This window comes from Pimephales promelas, chromosome 4 (genome assembly GCF_988280905.1).
Source record: "Pimephales promelas chromosome 4, fPimPro1.hap1.1, whole genome shotgun sequence".
Lineage (NCBI taxonomy): Eukaryota > Metazoa > Chordata > Actinopteri > Cypriniformes > Leuciscidae > Pimephales > Pimephales promelas.
In genome coordinates, this window is record NC_142772.1 from 49,908,000 (window position 1) to 49,926,579 (window position 18,580).

The 18,580-nt window shown below is 36.3% G+C and overlaps 1 protein-coding gene across 1 annotated transcript in view; it reads left to right on the forward strand.

Moving 5' to 3' along the window:
- The window catches only part of mbd2 (methyl-CpG binding domain protein 2), a 44,139-nt gene extending 41,995 nt beyond the window's left edge, over window positions 1-2,144 (forward strand). The window contains exon 7 of the mRNA XM_039661487.2: window positions 1,683-2,144. The gene's annotated coding sequence lies outside the window, so the exon portion shown is untranslated. The remainder of the gene's footprint in view (window positions 1-1,682) is intronic.
- Window positions 2,145-18,580: the final 16,436 nt, after the last annotated feature.

Below are 18,580 nucleotides of genomic sequence, written 5' to 3' on the forward strand. Positions count from 1 at the left end.
TATGGTGATTAGCTGTAATTGTGCTTGTAAATATGTTCCCTGTATCAGACGAAATTACTGCGAAAAACATTCAAACAGAGATAAAAGTGTTTAATATCATTTATTTATAATTGAATATGGCAGATTGCTGTGCAAAATGAATTAAAGCTCTAAAGTAGAAATCATGTTTACATTGCTGGGTCTATTTATTTCTCTGTGAAACAATAAAACACACGATTTGAGAAGTGTTACTATAAATGCGAGTGTGTGGGTGTGTGTGTTCAAAGCAGCTTTACAGAAAACCATGATGTTATGGTTTATAATATCTTCATGCCTGATGTTCACATTTATCAGATTGCAGTTGGATGATAATAAAGTTTCATTTTTAGACGATACAAACAATCATAGTTAAGATTTATATATGTTTATTATCAATCACTTTAAGAGAGCGTTCTGTTTGTAGATGAAGTTGGACATGCTTTTATACTATATAACTTTAAACAAAGAGCTGGTCGATAATATAATCACACTTTTGCGACGAAATAAACATGGGCCAAACAGAGTTTTCGAAATTCTTTTGTGTTCAAAAATGATGATGATGTGAATTTACCGATGTCGACCCCAAATTATATTAGCTACCATACTTTGGCAATACCTTCATCTATTAAAATGAAAATTGGTGCACTTCATCAACACCATGCTCTGAGGGTACATGCCAAATTTGGGAACAGCGCCACCTACTGGTCATGAAAAATGCAAATTTTTGATCAGAACTTAAAATCAGAGGGCATCTGTTAAGTTGCACTTTGATTGATGCTGAATTAACACTTGTTTGTACTTTAGTCCTACTTCTCCTTTAAATTTGGTCATGTTCTTATCCAAGTTGGCTCAGATGATCACTGGGCAAAAGTCTGAACCGAATTTCAATATTCTTTTGTGTTCAAAAGTTATGACGATGTGAATTTAACAATGTTACATTAAGTGCTATATTTTGGTAATACTTTAATCTATCGAAACAAAATTTGGTGCACTTCATCAACACCATGATCTGAAGGTACATGCCAAATTTCAGAACAACGCCACCTATTGGTCATGAAAAATGTAAATTTTTGTTAATCAATCAATCACTCAATCAGAGAGCGTCTAAAAACTTGGTTTGCATGAATTGCACTTTCATTGATGCTGAATTTATACACTTAGTCCTGGATTCTGACCCGTTTTGGGGTCTCTAGGACCAACTCTATAGCGCCACCACCAGTTTAAAACATCAATTTTCTTTTGGTTTTAACTTTTGAACCCATTGTTCTAGAAACAAGTCTTAGTACAGCATTCTCATCATGCTGATCACATTCAATCTCGTACATTAAGACGCCGTACTCCCCATTTTGAAATATACTGTATTCATTTTTTCAGATTCTTACCTAAATTGACTGGTCAGTGGACAGAATTTCACTATTCCTTTGTGTTCAAAAGTTATGATGATGGGAAGTTAACAATGTTGACCTATATTTCACAATAGTTTAATCTATGGAAACTACACTTGGTGCACTTCATCAGCACCATGATCGAAGAGTACATGCCAAATTTGGGAGCAGCGCCACCTACTGGTCATGAAAAATGGCTAATTTTGTTCATAAAATCATAGAGCATCTATTAACTTAGTTTGCGCATTTATTAATGGTGAATTATCGTTTCTTTTCCAGATTTCTTTGTGCACTGGAGTCAGGTGGACGTCCTGGAAATGATGTCATCAGTCTGCGTCAACAGCAGGCTGCACCAAGCACACTTTCATAATCCATTACAGATAGCTTCAACCAAGGTCTTTTTCAACTAGAGCATATATTTTGATGTACATATCTATATATAATTGAGAACAATGTGTCAGACAGAAATAAAATACAGCTTTTTTTAATGGACAAATGCAGAGCAATAATTCCTCATGTCAATTCAGGTGACCGTCGCTGGATTTGTATTGCAAATTATTTTTACTTTTGTTGTCGTTGGTCGTACGGGATGTGCTCTCTTCAGGGTTTGTAACAAATAATTAATACACTTACAAACGTATGAATGAAAAACTGCTTATTTAAGAAAAATTTTATACCTTGAGATAAAGATGTGTACATTTCTTGCATCATTCTAGAGAAATAAATGATTATATTCACAAATATGCTCTTATGTTTTACTTCAGATATTTACATTTTACTTTACAACATACAACTGATGATGCTTTAAAATATTTAACAGTTACCACAGTGTTTTTATGACAGTTTCTGCTGGTTTATGACAGTTTCTGCAGGTTTATAAGAGTTTCTGCAGGTTTATAAGAGTTTCTGTTGGTTTATAAGAGTTTCTGCAGGTTTATAAGAGTTTCTGCTGGTTTATAAGAGTTTCTGCTGGTTTATAACAGTTTCTGCTGGTTTATAAGAGTTTCTGCTGGTTTATAACAGTTTCTGCAGGTTTATGACAGTTTCTGCTGGTTTATAACAGTTTCTGCAGGTTTATGACAGTTTCTGCTGGTTTATGACAGTTTCTGCTGGTTTATAAGAGTTTCCGCAGGTTTATAAGAGTTTCTGCTGGTTTATAAGAGTTTCTGCAGGTTTATAAGAGTTTCTGCTGGTTTATAAGAGTTTCTGCTGGTTTATGACAGTTTCTGCTGGTTTATAAGAGTTTCTGCTGGTTTATAAGAGTTTCTGCTGGTTTATAACAGGTTCTGCTGGTTTATAACAGTTTCTGCTGGTTTATAAGAGTTTCTGCTGGTTTAGAACAGTTTCTGCTGGTTTATAAGAGTTTCCGCAGGTTTATAAGAGTTTCTGCTGGTTTATGACAGTTTCTGCAGGTTTATAAGAGTTTCTGCAGGTTTATAAGAGTTTCTGCTGGTGTATAAGAGTTTCTGCAGGTTTATAAGAGTTTCTGCTGGTTTATAAGAGTTTCTGCTGGTTTATAACAGTTTCTGCTGGTTTATAAGAGTTTCTGCTGGTTTATAACAGTTTCTGCAGGTTTATGACAGTTTCTGCTGGTTTATAACAGTTTCTGCAGGTTTATGACAGTTTCTGCTGGTTTATGACAGTTTCTGCTGGTTTATAAGAGTTTCCGCAGGTTTATAAGAGTTTCTGCTGGTTTATAAGAGTTTCTGCAGGTTTATGACAGTTTCTGCTGGTTTATAAGAGTTTCTGCTGGTTTATAAGAGTTTCTGCTGGTTTATAACAGGTTCTGCTGGTTTATAACAGTTTCTGCTGGTTTATAAGAGTTTCTGCTGGTTTAGAACAGTTTCTGCTGGTTTATAAGAGTTTCCGCAGGTTTATAAGAGTTTCTGCTGGTTTATGACAGTTTCTGCAGGTTTATACGAGTTTCTGCAGGTTTATAAGAGTTTCTGCTGGTTTATAAGAGTTTCTGCAGGTTTATAAGAGTTTCTGCTGGTTTATAAGAGTTTCTGCAGGTTTATAACAGTTTCTGCTGGTTTATAAGAGTTTCTGCTGGTTTATAACAGTTTCTGCTGGTTTATAACAGTTTCTGCTGGTTTATGACAGTTTCTGCTGGTTTATAAGAGTTTCTGCAGGTTTATGACAGTTTCTGCTGGTTTATAACAGTTTTAGCATGTTTATAACAGTGTTTGACAGTTTCTGTATATATACACAACACACACACACACGGGATTTTTGGTTGTGTATCTCTAGTATGATCTAGTATGATGTTGATTCTGTATGATGTGCATTTAATGTCTTTATGAAATGCTCTTATTTTTCAATGCCACTTGTATCTGTTGAAGAAAAGATGCAAAGTTAGAAAGCACGAAATGAGTGTTGAACTCGTGATTCCCGGTGCTCATTACCGCCGCTGCACATCTGATTAGGGGCCTGACCGACCCGAACAGATCTCAGGAGGAACGAATGAACAAATCACTTCATACGCTTTAGCACTCCTGCTCATTTATTAATGGCAGTGTTTATAATCGAGTGATTTGCGATGTCACATTGTAGCGACTGTCTCCCATACGAGTGAATAATGTCTCTGATCAATTCTTTAATCTCACTTTATCTCGTTTGCTGTGATGATTAATAACTGGAGCGTCTAGTTCTTCATCTGAACAGAAGTTCTCAGTGAGCACATGATCTGGTTGTCGTTTAATGATCTCATCACAATCATTTAATTATGAACTTATGAATTACGCTTTATCTGATTGTCCGTTGTTCTTTTTTCCTCCGTTTAGCAGCTATAAAACATCCCGACACTGGAAAACCGCCCTCACGTTTCCCGTGTAAATCAAGACTAATCATTGGTCCGGCCAGCAGCAGTTTTTTGGTTTTCGTTTGATTGTCCAATCAGTCACTTTGGTGGAAAAGGGGGCGGGGTCAGGAAAGGTCACACGCCCACAGCTGATCTATAGATCATTCAGACGCTTTTGTTTCTTCCCACAAAAGACTGAAGAACGACGGTTTTATGTTCCTGTACAGACAGAAGTTCATCTTCAGGGTCAGTGGAGTGTATCGGCCATCGTGTGTGTGTGTGTGTGTGTGTGTGTGTTCTCCTGAGAGTGACCCAGTTCATCACGATCTACACTACCAGTCAAAAGCGTGGAATGGGATCGGTAAGATTTGTAATGTTTAAAAGTCTCTTCTGCTCACAAAGGCTGCGTTTATTTGATCAAAAATACAGTAATATTACAGTAAATCATCTGTGCTCTCTGTGAATATACAGTAAAGTGTAATTTATACACTTTATTTATCATCATTCCTCCAGTCTTCAGTGTCACATGATATACGTGACATATTCACATAGAGAACAGATGATTTACATTATAATAATAGTTCACATTATTACTGTATTTGTTGTATTTTTAATCAAACGAATGAACCCCTGGTGAGCAGAAGAGACTTTTTGTAAAAACATTAAAATCTTACCGACCCCAAACGTTGGACTGGTGATGTACAACAGTGATAGTTCTTCATTCTTGAGAATATTAATGATGTGTCGATGGTCTGATGTCTGACACACACACACACAAACACACACACACACACACACGTCTCGAGCGATCGCCGGTGATGAATGAAATCAACGCTGAGCTTTTGCTTGATCTCATAACACTCATCACTCTCGGCTAATGGCTTCCTGTCGTTACAGGAAATGACACGTTCAATCAGAAACGACACACAATCATTTCCTGTCTCAGAACACAGCGGCTTCTCACAGTGAATCATGAAAGATTAATCATAAATAAACACTAATCTTCATACTAGCTTTCATCAAGTCATTAAACTAATATTCCTCACCTTCGTTTCAGATTCATTCAAATATTTATAATGTTCACTATCTTTTGCACAAATCATTTTTGAATGTAAATCAGAATCTGTAACTGATGTTTTAGAAATAAGTTTTGAGCATAAATATATGGCGTTTAGTCGTGTAAGTTAACTTTACAATAAGGTTCAGTAGTTAACATTCATGTATTAATCAAGATGAACTGACAGTGATCAATACATTTGTTGCAGTATTTATTAATCTTTGTTAATATAATGTTAAAATACAGCTGTTCAGGGATTGTTCGTCACAGTGCATTAACTAATGTTAACTAATACAACCTTTGATTTTAATAATATATTAGTAATTGTTGAAATTAATATTTACTAAAATGAATCAATTCTTTAGAATTTTTGTTCATTCTTAGTTCATGTTAACTAAGGTATTTAACGAATTAACCTTATTGTAAAGTTTTACCTAAAATGCTATCATGTTGTAAATTGAGTGTTGTAATGTTGTAATATTCAATAATTCCAGTGTTATTCGGCTGTGGGATGAAAAGCTCTTTGCTCATTTCTGACCGAAAAATTTTGTTTTTTTGAATTTCTAAAAATCACAGATTTATTGGAAGGTTATGAAACTTGGTGAGTTTTATGTCATTATGTATGTTAATACAAAAAAAAATTGAGGTCATGATCCGAGCGTGCTAAGTGGTCGTAAAAAAAAAAATAGTCACACTTGTTGTCTTCGGTCAGAAATGACCGACCCATAGGAAATGAATGGGAAATTCACACAAAAAAAATTCTCCGAATTTTTGTATGTACAATCTACAAATCGGCCACAATTCTAAAAAAAAAAGTACACCGCAGGAAAGGGGTGACGCTCTACAACATCTAGAGTGCAAAACAGACACACACACACACACAAACACACTTTTATACACATACACACCAATAAATTTTGATTACAAAAAGTATGTTTTGAATTTTTAAAATCACAGCTTTATCGGAGTGTTACGAAACTTGGTGACTTTTATGGCATTATGTATGTGAACACACAAAAAATTTGAGGTCATGATCTGAGCATGCTAAGTGGTCGTAAAAAAAATAGTCACACTTGTGGTCTTTGGTCAAAAATGACCCCATAGGAAATGAATGGGAAATTGACAAAAACACCAAAATTCACAATTTTTTTTAAAATAAAAAATCGTTTTTGAGATTGTTTCAACTATATTCAAATCCACAAAAAAATAACATAATAAAAATAATAGCTGTACATGCCATCTAATGGTTACAGCATGGTCCTACGCCTTTTCTCTATACTGTAACCAGATGGTGCTAATTTTCTTCAAAAAATATTTTTTTCTGAAGGCCTAGACTCTATATTAAACTAAAATACTGCATTAATCATTTTTTGAAAAAAATAAATATATAGAAAAATATATATATTTTTCCATGGCAAAATAGACCATAAATATTGCATAAATATTAATAAATTCTCAAAATACTAAATTAAAAAGAATAAATATTATAGAACAAAAATAAAATTGCATTGGTTTTACTGGGATTGAGGAAATTTAGTTTTTAGGTGTAAAAGTGCTTGGTAAATAAAATAATGGAAACGAAATGATAAAACAATAATAATAATTCATTACATTTATATAGTGCCTTTCTGGACACTCAAAGCGCTTCACATAGAGGGGGAATCTCCTCAACCACCACCAGTGTGCAGCTCCACCTGGATGATGCGACGGCTCCAGAACGCCCAACACACACCAGCTTACTGGTGGACAGGAGACCGTGATGAAGCCAGTCTGTGTATGGGGAATATCAGGAGCCCATGATGGGCAGACGACACTGGGAAAACTTACAATTTAGAAACTGAAATAAACCAGCAGAAAGAGAGACTTGAGTGTGTGTGTGTGTGTGTGTGTGTGTGTGTGAGAGAGAGAGAGAGAGAGAGAGAGGGGGAGATAGTGTGTGTGTGTGTGTGTGTGTGTGTTAATTATCAGGGAGTGTAATGATGTTTTGACACTCAAGAGTTCAACACACTTCACCGTCCTTTGACCAAATGAATGCTCATGTCAATGATCATCATCATCATCATCATCATCATCATCTGCTCCGTCGCTCGTGTTTCTGCTCATTTTCCAGTCGTTTTGGATAAAAGCATCTGCTAAACGAGTAAATGCAACAGCTGCACACATCAGATATTAACCCAAACACACACACACACAGCGTCACACGTGTTGAGATGTACATTTGAGGGTAAGATCATTAAAATAGGAAAATAATCCAGGGCGGGACTTGCTTCTTTACGTGTGTGTAATATAATTATTAGTGTCTATTAAACACACATGAATCATCTGTCCACGATACACTCATACAGAACACTCACACTCCACACCAGCGTCTCTGCAGGACCAAGATAAATGAGAGAATTGATTTGTCTGTTGTAATTAACGAGCGGTGACAGAGTGCATTGTGGGAACCGTCTGCTGTGATTGGTTTAGCTTTTATTCATTTCTTTTATGCACTGACTGTGTTCTTTAACCCCTTAACTGTCACCCCCCCTTTTGAGAATGGGGGTTAAAATGCTCTATTCACACTTAAATGGTTGTAATTTAAGAATGCTTTGGAATATACCCAAGTTTGATCTTGTTTTAAAGAAAACACTCAGCAGATTATTGCTGAAGTGAAAACACTTCAAAAAATGAAAGTATGAAAAAGTTATGGAAGTTTTAATTCACAGTAAATTAAATATACTGTACTATATATTTTTTATTTTATATAAAATATATATTTTACAAAATATTTTTACTCTAAAATTACTATAAAATCAAAGCCATAAATCTAACCAAGTTATGTTCCAAATTTGAAGTTGATATCACAAAAATTGAAGTTCCCATGAGATTTTGTTTAGGCGTAGTACCAAAAATAGCCACCGGGTGCCATTGAATTCCATTGAATTTAGTTGTATACATTCTGCCTTAACGAATTAATACATTTCTGTCCAAATATCAATTTTGTCACAAAATTTGGAACCTTCAGACTCATATAACCTTCTGACCTTTCTGACAATATGTGTTTTGTCAAGATTAATGAAGGTTTTGATCATAAATTATGAAAAATAAGGATGCCCAAAAGGGGAGGAGCCTCATAAAATAAGTACCGTTTCTATGGTAACGCAACGTTCAATTATAAAATGGTTTTCACATGATGAATTCTGAGTTTATAAGCTTTCAAATGATACCTAATTTATGATAACTACTAAAATGTGTGATATAATAAAAAAGGCGATAAAAATTATTATTATATTTTAGAGGATGATATATACATATATATTATCATTTTTAGAGGATAATGTTATACTATACTTTTAATTTTTTATTGAAAAATACTAGATTATATGTTTTATTATGAACTTTTAGCATAAAAACAGAAGTTTCAATGATTAAAAGTGGGTGCATCAACTTTTTGTGACAAAGGTCAGACCTCCTGTTATGATGCAGATTTTCTTAGGTGCACTCTTGTCATAAATGTATTAATTACTCTTCCTACATAATTTTTAACACAAAACAGGGGTCGAATATTTAATTAGAAGTCTTAGACCTTTTTAAAAATATATAATTTGTCATAATTAGATTAGGATTTAATAGAAATATAGTGAAGTAAAGTTAGGCGTTAAAAGGAGGTGTGTGTGTGTGTGTGTGTACTGTGATGATGTTCCTGAAAGAGCTTCAGTTCACCGAGAGAGAGAGAGAGAGAGAGAGAGAGAGAGAGAGAGAGAGAGAGAGAGAGAGAGAGTTCCATTGATCTATCATTACATCCATCCATCCGTCTATCTGGTTTGATCATATACGAGGAAAACAGAAATATTTTATTGTGTTCAATGTCGCCTATAGATCTGCCATAACTCCATCATAACTCTATATGTACATTAATCGGGAAGTCCCTCTAGGTTTTTCCTCTCCTACATGTAAACACCTTGTGAAGTGTGTGTGTGTGTGTGTGTGTGACTGGGGCTTTCAGACATCAACACACCGTTCTCTGTAAAGCAGCTTTAAAACAACATGGATTATGAAAATAAAAATGACTTGAGATTGTGAGGTCAGGGTCATGTCTAGAGCAGCCGGAGGAAAATTAATCCCAGTTAACACACTCACACACACACACACACACACACACTCACGCTTACATCTATTTCTCCATCCAGCGACTCTCGAATGAGGAACATCACAAGCACTTCATCATCAGAGACACAATATTCAGAGTAGACCGCAGAAAACAAGAGGAGGCTTTAATTAAAACTCATTATCGGAAGTTGCTTGTGCTCGTGTTTTATGTTATATGATGTCAAATTAATAATAAAGGAACTGTAGATGAAAACGAGAGCCTCAGCTCTTCATGTGTCTGTCAATAACGACCGATGTTTTTTCTTTTTTTTCTTCAATGAAATTAATGCACACTGTAAAAATGAATATGCTTTATCTAATCAATAAAATTGTGGCAACATATTACAAGCAATATTATTTATTAAATTGAACAAATTACAATTGAGTAATAGTTAATCAAATTAATATTCTAATTAAATCTAATTTGTACAATTTAATTAATAATATTGCTTGTAATATGGATTTTACAAGCAATATTATTGCCCCATTTCTGACGTAGCTTTAGGCAATCACACTACGCTAACTGACTACAGGCTCATGGAGAAGGAAGTGAATAGTTGAAATAAAGTCCTTATTTTTGTTGTTTTTTTGCGCACAAAAGTGTTTTCGTCGTTTGATAAAGTTAAGATTGAGCCGCTGTAGTCACTTGGACTATTTTAACGATGTCTTTAATGACTTTTCGAGTCATTCCCTCAAGAAGCCTATGGACTAGTATGCAGGAGCGATCTTAATATCTTAAATATCTTAATTTGTGTTGCGAAGATGAACGAAGGTCTTACGGGGTTGGAACAACATGAGGGTGAGTAAATACTGACAGAATTTTCATTTTTGGGTGAACTAGCCCTTTAAGAGCTCGCTCAAGTACTGCGGAGATAAACCATTCAGTGCTTTGTAAGTAATTAGCAATATTTTAAAGTTTATACGATGTTTAATAGGCAGCCAATGCAGGGTTGACAGAACCGGGCTAATATGGTCATAATATTCTAATATTCTGGAGCGGCTGCGTTTTGGACGAGCTGGAGTTTGTTTATTAAGCGTGCAGGGCAGCCACCCAGTACAGCATTACAGTAATATAGCCTTGATGAACACATCAACTAACTGTTCCGCATTCGTCAATGAGAGCATATGGCGTAATTTAGATATTTCAAATGAAAGATTTGATGCATCAGTTCTGCATTCTGTCAATTCTGTGAATTAGTTTTGTCAGGACGTGAAGAAATATAGAGCCGAGTCTCATCCGCAGAACAGCACTGCAGTGAAAGTCTAATGTTGTATAATAAGACATCACACACACACACACACACACACACTCTCTCTCTCACCTTACTTCAAGCGCTGGTGATTTGAATACGATGACCTTTATATTCAGCATTACAGTAAATCACGACTCTTCACACTTTATTAATATAATTATAAATGCGTTACAGATATTATAGTCATATTGTGTAGTTGTGCTTGAAGTCGATTGTTTTATTTGTGATTAATAACGTAATGAAACATGACAAACTGTGTTACATAATTTGCCATTTAAAGAAATTATGACCATGCAAAAACAAGAGACACAAGTGAAATATTAATAACTGATTTGCTTTTTTCTCAAAGCTTTTTGTTTTTCTATGCAATTTTGCATTAAAGTAACTCTTGTTCTTCAGTCTCATTTTAAACATTTAGTTTATTTTGCCTTAATTAAATGTGTATGGTCAAACTATACTGAATATTATAGTTTTTATTTATATCATAGATTTGATCAATATTTTGTTTTTATTTTTATATTTTTCTGTTTCATTGTAGCACATTTTTAGTATTATTGTTACATGTTTTTGACATATTTCTATATAGTTTTTTTATGTTTGTACACTAAGCTTGGAAAACAGCTTAAGTTTTTGTATATTTTATTTTATTTCAGTTATGTTACATTTAATTTCAAGAAATGAAAATGCTATAAGGATTTTAGTTTTAGAACTCTAACTCTGTTCTGAACTATTATATTTCTGTAATGAATGTTCCACGTTTTATTTGTATTTTTTAAACATTCAGAAGTAACTTTGAAAAACTTTCTCAGTACATTATATATTTATCATGTGTGCTGATGCTGATGTTTATCAGAGACTGGTCTTTGCTCTACACACACCTCATTAAACCGACGCAACACACACTCTTGAAGGGCGAGGACTCTCCCAGCATGCTTTGCACTGGAGATTGTGTGTGTGAGAGTAAAGAGGGAACATTATGTTTACAAGCGAGAGTTAGATTACATGTAAACACACGCGTGGAACTGGAGCCCGTGTCTATTTTTGGAATATGCTGGAAAATATAAACTAGCGTGAATGCCAGAGGATTGATGCATCTCGCCCGTTTCCTCTATTGATCACTGTAAATATCATCGGTTCATGGTTTAATGAACGCATCTGATAAATGCAGAAATATCATTCATGTACACAGCAGAATCATTGAGAAGATCGTTACACGGTTTTCTTAGTAGACCTGAAAAAAACGGGGCTTTGACCCAATAATCGATTGTCATTTTATAATATGTATATATATATATATGAAGAGTTCAGATGCAAAAGCCTCTAAGTGCCATTTGAAATTTTCTTCTAAAATGATCATTTTTATCAAGCTTGTATATTTAAGTTCAGTGATTTCACTTAAATGGCAATGATAATTACCTATTAATTGTTATTTAAGTGAAATTACTGAACTTAAATATACAAGTTTGATAAAAATCATCATTAAAGAAGAAAATTTCAAATGGCATTTAGAGTCTTTTGCATCTGAACTCTTCATATATATAGTCATATTCATCGTATTACTGATAATGATGTGTTCAGACATTTGCTTAGCTTGCTATTATAGTTTCTGTCTCCTCAAATCAGTTTTTTTATTTGATTAGTTTTACAAGAAAATACTAGGCTATTAGTCAATGATCACATTATTATAATTATCAACTATAATTTGTTTTATTTCTATTTTTAAGATGCAATTAAGCAAAAACAAAACAAACATAAAAACTGGTATTTGCCTCATATAGGCTATAGTCTATATTAGCCTATACAATAGCCAACAGACATGTGTTTTATAAACTAAGCCTATCTTGATTAAAAATGTTAAATATTTTTTTTTAATGACATTCATGTGCAATGGGGAAAGTAATACACTATTTTTCCTATGAACAACATCGTGTTTTACACACAAAAGTTACGTTCTGTTAAATTATGTTAAATTAACAGTAATGTTTTGCTTTGACAGGTGGTAGCTTTATTATGGCTTGCCTTTACCCGTCGAAGTTTAGTGTGAATCGATCTCCCATGCGTTTTTGTTTGTTTGCATCTTTTATCCACACTAGTTCACTGTCTGTTAATTTTTGTAAGTGCAAAGCTTTCATGCAGGATCTGGGTGCTTGCTGTGAGAAAAAAAAAATCAATCGATAAACGCATATGGCAAATGAAGTGCATTCAACTCGCTTCAGCGCGTATTAATGAGAGGCGCGCGCACGCGAAGGGGCGTGCGATTTGTCCGCGAGTCGGAATTCGGTACAACACCTGCTGTTTTAATACCGAAAAGACTCGTGTTTCTCTTTTACACTCCGCTGAACGGTCGGAAGCAGTGACCGGAAGTGTTCCAGCCTACCACAGACAAATAGGAAATTCCATTTCCGTTGCGGTGCAACTAGTCCAGAATGTGACAGGGCGCAACTACGAGCAGAGAGAGCGCGCGCACTCACTCTTTCTCTATGGAGGCAGGCGAACGTGTAAACAAGGCTTCACCTCCGGCTCCAAAGCGTCTTTCTTGCTCTCTCTCCCTGCACATATTCATCAAATCGACACGATGGTAAAAGATCGGACCATAGTTTCATGTGGAGAATTTGGATATATTTTTTCCAGCATTACCGCTGGGTGAGAATTGTGCTAAAAATCTTCTCTGAAAAGCGTTCGCACAGTGGACATAAGTTAAACCACACTTTAAATAAACGAAAAAAACTATCCAGTGATGAAATATTTTCTGTGTTGACACAAAACTTGTTGGATGTCCAAGGTCCCTGCCGGGATAAACACACAACGCGTACACATCCGATGATGACGCGTCCAATTCGCGAACTAATGACTCCTTACCGATTCATTTTAATGAATGGTTAAAACAACTAATATTTCCTTTTACTGTCTATGGATATTCCCAGTCCTTCAGTTTCTGATCGGATTAGTCAGGGTAAATGGAGTAAAAAAATAGGCAGAGTAAAGCTATTTTTTAATATAATTATAGTATTATTTTATTATTTATTTACATTTTATTTATTTAATATACAATTAATACATTTAATTGGTACAGAACTATTTTCACAGGCGCCACAACAAAAAATATTATTTTAATGTGTGTAAATTGTGTAATATGCGTGTATATAAAAATTAGAATGGAAAATAATGACAAAAATGTTTAAATATAGCCTATATATAAATTAATGTATATGTGACACAAAAATGCTGTTTATTATTTTGGCCGGTAAAAAAATATGCTTGACTGGTGGATTTTTTCATCTAGTCCTCCTTGCAGGTGAGCCAAAAAGTTTATTTGGGACCCTCACAGCACACACGAGCATGGCACAGCGGCCAAAAACACACGCGCACGAGCATGGCACAGCGGCCAAAAACACACGCGCACAGCGGCCAAAAACACACGCGCACGAGCATGGCACAGCGGCCAAAAACACATGCGCACAGCGGCCAAAAACACACGCGCACGAGCATGGCACAGCGGCCAAAAACACACACGCACGAGCATGGCACAGCGGCCAAAGACACACGCGCACGAGCATGGCACAGCGGCCAAAAACACACGCGCACGTGCATGGCACAGTGCCAAAAACACACACGCACGAGCATGGCACAGCGGCCAAAAACACACGCGCACGTGCATGGCACAGCGCCAAAAACACACATGCACGAGCATGGCACAGCGGCCAAAGACACACGTGCACGAGCATGGCACAGCGCCAAAAACACACCCACAGGAGCATGGCACAGCGGCCAATCCTCACAACACAACTGCTTAATAAAGAAAAAGTACCATGACCAAACCACAATAGAATATACCATATTTTCCGCACTATAAGGCGCACTTAAAAGCCTTCTCAAAACTTTCTCAAAAAATGACAGTGCGCTTTATCATCTGGAGCGCCTTATATATGGATCAATTGGTTAATAACCCGCGAACTCGCGCTCGTGTCCATATGGCCGCTCTGTCATATGGCCAGATCAACCTTTAAATCACTGTCCCCGGCGCTGCTCGCGCGTCACAGAATGAAAGCGATCCGTTCAGCGCTCGCTTCGCTCCACTCAAATCGCCCCGCTCGCTCCAAAAAACGAGAAAAAAAAAAACCTGCATTATTTGTATTTCACTTTTTGGTTTTGGCCTCACCTTACAAAGACCTAAAGACCAACAACAACATTTTCCAAACAGAAGTGTTTCATTTCAAATGACAAATTAGGACTAGTAAGAACAGGAATGTAGCATACACAAAAAGTCCTGTAATTAAACGAATAAATGGGCCTAATAATATGAATAAAAATTATATAAACAAAAATATACATAAAAGTTTTAAAATTAATTAACTATAGGCCAGAATTTTGATAACTGAACTTTTGCTCGCGCAAAATAAAAATTTAAATGGGCTTATAACCATTGTACACAAACTGTTGTAAAATTAAACAAATAAATGGGCCTAATAATATAACTAAAAATTATATAAACAAAAACGTAAAATTATATAAACATAAATGTTTAAAAGTAGGCTAATTAATTATTAGGCCAGATTTTGATAAGCCAACTTTTTGCGCAGCGCACACTATTGAAATTTAAATCGGCTTAGGCCTATCTGTACACACACAAAAACAAAACGAATCAAGGAGCCTAATTATATAAATAAAAATTTGGCTATAGGCCTACATCAACGTGTTAAATTAAAAAGTAAATTAACTATTAGGCCACCAGACTTAAACCTACGCGCGTGGATAACAATTTAAATTGTCTCAAACTAAAAAGAAGAAGAAGAATTGCTTTCCTCATCTAGCCTACAGTTCTTCTGAGTTCACCTTCAAGAACACGAGTTTGGACAATGTTTGAGGCTTCAGACACATGCGGTGGTTTGTTGAAAGCAGGCCAGCAGCGGAGAAAACCCTCTCTGCGCTCACAGACCCGCTTGGGGATGCTGAATACAATCTAAGCAACTTTAGTCAGGCGGGGAAAAGACGCGGAGGACCATTTTGCAAGATGTAAACAACACTGTTCCAGAAGCACTTCCTCTTCCCATTCCCTTTAGCACATCTAGTGGATGCATAACGCAAACCCAGTCGAACGTATGACTGCAGTATCTTATAAGGCGCACCTTCAACGAATGACCTATTTTAGAAACATTTTTCGCCTTATAGTGCGGAAAATACGGGTATGATATAAAGAAGCATGACCTACCTTATGAAATCAGCAGCCGTTGCATCAGCGCGCTCTTCTCCGCCACCCTTTTAATGATGCAGTCCGTGTCCAAAGAAACCACAGTCACTTTTTCGATTGTCATCAACATAAAGGCTTCAAGATGCTCTGTAAGGCCTCAGGAGTTGCTCTGCTATCGTGTCTGATCAGTTTGGTGTTCAGGGCATTGAGTGCGCCCCCGTTACATTTCCAGTCATTAAAATTCTGGTTATCAAGCAGGGCGAAATCTGTGTATAGTTCTCTGTTTTTAGCAAAACGTCGGGAAATACTTTCAATGATGGTATCCAGAATGACATTGTGCATGCTGTCAGCATCTGATATGGTTGTGTCGTCACATAACTCGCCTGGCAGATCCCTTGCATATTCTTTCAGATTGTCTTGTGTGTCTTGTGACAAAGCGATGGGCCGTGAGCAAATCCATTCCACAAGTTTGCAAATAGTTGGAAAGTGGAGTTGTTTGTTGGAAGATGTGGGCAGTGAGGATGGTTTGGTATTTCAGCATAACCGTCGGCCTTCGCACGCGAGCACAGTCGGCTGCTTCATGTAGTCTTTCTCGCTCAGGGCCTTGAGTGGATCAACACGATCAACGTAAAGACATCCCTAGATCCCCAAACTTCCCAAACACTTGTAAGCGCAGCGTCTTTGAGTTTGACCCACCATCGGGTTTCACCCCTGATTAAGCGGAGCACTCCACCTGCTTCGTTTAGCCGTAGTCACGTGACGTAGGTGTTTTGAATCACGCTTCGGATCAGTGTTTCGAATCATCTGCGCTTCGGGATCTCGCAAAGCTTCGAAACGCGTCAGCCATCCCTAAAAATATCCCGTATTTATCTTTACGCTCCGACTGTGTTAACTGACGCAGAACACGCAACTATCTGTGTCTCGGCCCAAAAATCACACCGGCCCTTCTGGCATGTGCAAGAATTGGCAGATGGCCAATCCGGGCCTGCCCCCAGTGTTTCCATGTATTTCCCAGCTGGTTGTGTGTGTGTGTGTGTGTGTGATCTGCCGTATGAACACTGAACACCTGATGAAGATGAACTGAACACAGGACAGATTCAGTGTGAATAAGATTATCCTCACACACACTCTTTTATTCGCAGTTTGACACTAATATGGTTTGACGTCCTATTCATAGAGCTGCTATTATGTTTTATATATTATCCTCATTAATGCAAATATATGAGATGATGAACTTCAGTCAAATGCTGCATATAAACATGACCTTTTAAATCTTTTGTGGTTATAAAATTCTCCACTTCTTTAGCTCTGTCACGTTAGATTCAGCAGAAAATCAATGTCTGTGGATGTGAAGCGTGTGTGTGTGTGTGTGTGTGTGAGTGCTATTCTCAGCGGATGTTTCGCTCATGCTTCACTGCTATTGATTGACAGTAATGTCCGGTTATCTTCGCTGTGAAGCTGCTTTTGCTGTAACCCCAACCCGAAATAAACCTTTAACTGCCCGCTGAGACTCGACACACTACTGAACTCCACAGACACACACACACACACATACACACACACGCTTTATTAATAATATTCCTGATCAGTTTCATCTCAGCATCCTAGAAGAACTCGATATTGCCACAGAAACTTTTAACACGCACACACTAAAATAGTCCAACGCCATGGTACAGCAAGCTCACACACACACACACACGCACACACACACTCACACACTCAGACACTTAAGAGAGCGAACAGAAATATGGAGGGCATCTGGAAGAAAACTAAACTAGAGGTATTCGGTATTTCATGGAAGGAGAGCTCGATCGCTTACAGAGAGGCCTTTCTCAAACCTATTAGAAGAAAATAAACATAATCCTAGGTATTTATTTGAAACAGTGGCTAAACTAATGAAAATATGATAGAACCACAACTTGATCACTTCATCAACTGTGTTCCTGTCTTGAAAGAAATGATATCTACCAGGATTTTTAATCAGGATTTAGAGCACATCATAGTACCGAGACAGCTCTCGTTAGAGTCACACATGATCTGCTCTCATCATCTGATCGTGGTCGTATCTCTCTATTAGTGTTACTCGATCTTAGTGCTGCATTCGACACAATTGACCACAACATTCTTTTAAATAGACTAGAAAACTATGTTGGCATTCACTGAAAAAAATGATTTTTTGGTAAGGTAAATACTACTGAAAAAAACCCAATGTAATTTACAAGAAAAAGCTAGTTCAGGCAAGAATAATAATAAAAAAAGTAAATTCCATATCAGTAGTTCAAGCGAGTAGAAATGAAAGCATAAATATGAACTCAATAAATAAAGTAAAAATTACTCAACTTTTCTGATACTGGGGTTCCCATCATGCACTGGACCTTGAATAATTAATGAGGTTCATTTTTCACTGGTTTCCAGCTGTATTTACACTGTTTTATCATTGCTTTTGTTGTCAGGACCAGTAACTTGCCATTTTGTGACATTTTGAGGACATTTTCTGCTCAAAATGAATCATTCAAACAAAAAAACGATCCATCAAATGTTACCGTCATTGTGTATTGTCTACCAAGTATTGAGGTCTTTGCATTCACATCATGATGAAGTATAAATTACTTAGATAGGCCACATACTGTAAATGACTGGTATAATTCAATAAAATTGTTTGAGTGAAATGTAATGCAAAGGAAATTACAACTAAATCGATATTAATCAACCTTTTACTTATATTCTTTGTTACTTTCACTTAACTAA